The following is a 3,312-nucleotide window of genomic DNA, read 5'->3' on the forward strand; positions in this document are numbered from 1 at the left end:
TTTCTGGCAAACTACTGACAAAGAACATTGTTTTAATATTTGACATTAAATAAGCAACATAGTGTCCTAAATACTACAACCTTGAAAGAACATAGTGCTGTGGAAGATGGGACATATCACTTATCAAAGTTATTGTTTGGCACACTTAATTTGTGAGTGGAGGAGATGTGAATGACCAGTAAGTTAGGCCAAAAGGCCTCCAGCTCAGGATTACATCCCTTGGCTTGATGAGCAGTTCCTGCTTTGAGAAAATCCACAGCCACTGCTGAAGTTAACTGGAATAGCTGAATATTTTGTGTTCACCTATGAAAGAAGATAACAAGGGCCCCCTTGCTCAAAAAAAAAAAAAAAAAAAGGGATTTGCTAAGCTATATTGTCAAAAAATGCAGGAAATATAGGGCTGAGATAAAGAGCAAGATGCATGGAGCCTAGATAAAGCACCTCATTAAAACCCCATTTCATTAGTGCAGCTTGTTAGACCAGTAACTTGAGGTTTAACAAAGGTCTACCCACTGTAGCAGCTGTGGTCCTGCAGGGTTCTAGGTGGAACATCAATTGAATTATCCTGACGAACAGCAGAGATGTGTCTAACAGCTTCCTCATTGAGGTAACAGATACTTTCACTTGTATGTACTGAAATGATAGCAGATTGTGCAGGCAACCTTTTTCAAGTCCTACAAAACCAATAAAAATGGTCAGATTTCAGCATACCTGAACAATAGGTCTGACTAATTATGATCTATGCTGAAATAAAAATAATCAGTTAACTACCTCGTAACAGGAGCCTGCTGCGAGCAAGCAGAGGACTTCTCTCTTCCCTTCTCAAATAGCTTTCCTTGTGTTTAATAAAAATAATCAATGGTCCCTTTGATTTTACATTTTCAGTTATGAGTAAGACTTTAGCTTATATCAATTTTCCATAAATTCACAGAATAAGAATTTAGAAGAGATCATTGTAAGCTTTTTATCCTGTCCCACCTGAGCTCTTGCACCGATCTCCAGCTTTCTGCTGATTGAAAGCATACTGTTTGAGAAACACTTTCTGTTTTATTTCAAAACATCAGGTAAGCTGGAAGATAAATCAGTGGCATCAGGAAAAGTTGTACATCTTCTATCATGTCTACATGATACTCAAGTGCTTTTTAACAGTAAAGGGACAAGTTCTTTGTCAAAGAAAATAACTGTTCTCCACTGAGTTACATCTATTTGCAAAGCTGAAGAGTGTAATGCTTTATGACCACTACCTTAAAATGAAGCAATGCCTGTACGAATTTGGTGAGTAGAAACTATTCGACACAGATGTAGAACCTGTCCAAAACTTGTACAATGTTAGGCGTGAAAACATATGTCCACAATGAGATAGGAGAGAGATTTAACACAGCCCCTGGTGATGAAATTCTCTTTACTGTGAAAGACAGAGAGCTGCTTGTCTTGACCGAGAATTTTAAAAAGGAACTAGGAGGAGATAGGCACTGATTATTCACAATGGGCAAATGGTGTCTGATCTTAGGAAATGTTCCTACCAAAATGGGATTTTCAGGTCATTCAAGATTTGGAATGGAGTTGCCGTTAAGCATAAATTCTGCAATGGCAGCTAAGCAACAGTTACAGCTCCTTCCATTGATAGAACTCTAATTAAAAAATGAATTATGTGTATATTATATACATTTTTATGTATATATAAGATCAGTGGGCCTTGACCTCAGAATTTTTGCACATACACCCAGACACAGAGAGAGTTCTCCTGTATTACTGAATTGAGTCTGACTGGGTAGGAATTAAGAAAAGTCCTTGATGCTTCATAAGCACTGTTCAGCAAAAACTAGAACATCAGTACTGTTTCGGTCACAAATCCAAAACATAGCACCATATGAGCTACCATGAAAAAAAAAAAAGGCTATTCCTGCCAAAACCAGTACAATTGCTAAAAGAAATTACTAAGCTTCAACAATAGCCTGTATTTATTCCAAGCTCTGTCTGCTCCCATACTGATCAAGTTGTGTAAGTTCCTGTTAACTGAAGGGGAGTTGGACTGGGTGATCTTTAAATGTCCCTTCTAATTCAAACAATTCTGTGATTCTATGATACAAACCCTCACTTCCATATTATCTTGTTATAGACCTGAACTGGATATAAATACAGTGATTGGCATTGTTATAGATTAAAATATATATACATATCAATCCCAACTGTGCTATGAAGTGCTAAAGTATTTAACACAAGATTAACTCAGACAAAAACGTCTGCATTCCCACATCTTTACCATCCACTGACATACTCCATAGCCAGAATGAGTCTCCATATGTTCAGAAGAATCCAACTCAAGGTGAGACTGAAAAACAACTCATTAAATTACCCTCAGTGGTTTCATTTGCTTGACTTGGGGAAAAAATCATGGAGGAATGACATGTCCTGTGTTCTGTAGTGCTATGATATCACTCATTGAATTGAACGCTGTACATAGTTAGAATTATAGCAATGAAATGAGCAACTTAATTTCAGTTGTATTGGAGTCAAATAGCAAAACGCATGTATCTACCCTGGCAGGAAAGCTTTTACTGATGCTCATTGGCAGAGCATTCATTCAGAAGAGAATTCCTTTGGCCAAGCTTCTATGTCCACAAGCTATCTGATAGAATATTCAGTAACCACATAGATCATTCCTCAAACCAGTGATTGCAATAGCAATACCACACAGATGTATTTAGAGGTTATAGAGGATATGATATTGAACACAAGCTGATACTGTAATGCTGTCACAAGAAGGCAAAACTTGCACTGGGTTGAATTTATGCAAGCACAATATATTAAAAACATTCAGTAGATTTTTCACTGTGATTGGCTTGGGTTAGGTCTCAGTGGCAGGGATTTATTGCTTTTGGTTCTGGTGTTACTGATCAACTCTATTGCTCGTGTCATGACACTGATTTACTGTTCCTATTGCTTCAGAAATAAGTGCTACTCTCGTGCACCACGGCCCTCTCATTCTAGGTGTTCTCACACCACAGGATGGATGTGTGATCTGTGCCCAAAATACTTCCAGAGAAATCAAGAGATGCAAACAGACAGAAGAGGAGAAGAAGCAATGCGCCAACCGATCTCCATGGTTGGTCATGGTCTCAGCACAACCACAGCCCAACAATACAAAGCTTGCCACAGAAACCAGAGGAATTTTAAGGTGGGATTTGAAGCAAAGAAATGAAATACTTCTAACTGTACGTGAGGGCCTGGGAAACTTATGACTGGCATGGGGAAGAGGGAGCTGCCAACTTCATAGAGCACTGGCAAGTTCTCAGGTGAGAAGACCTTGGA

This window comes from Numida meleagris, unplaced genomic scaffold (assembly GCF_002078875.1).
Source record: "Numida meleagris isolate 19003 breed g44 Domestic line unplaced genomic scaffold, NumMel1.0 unplaced_Scaffold252, whole genome shotgun sequence".
NCBI classification, from domain to species: domain Eukaryota; kingdom Metazoa; phylum Chordata; class Aves; order Galliformes; family Numididae; genus Numida; species Numida meleagris.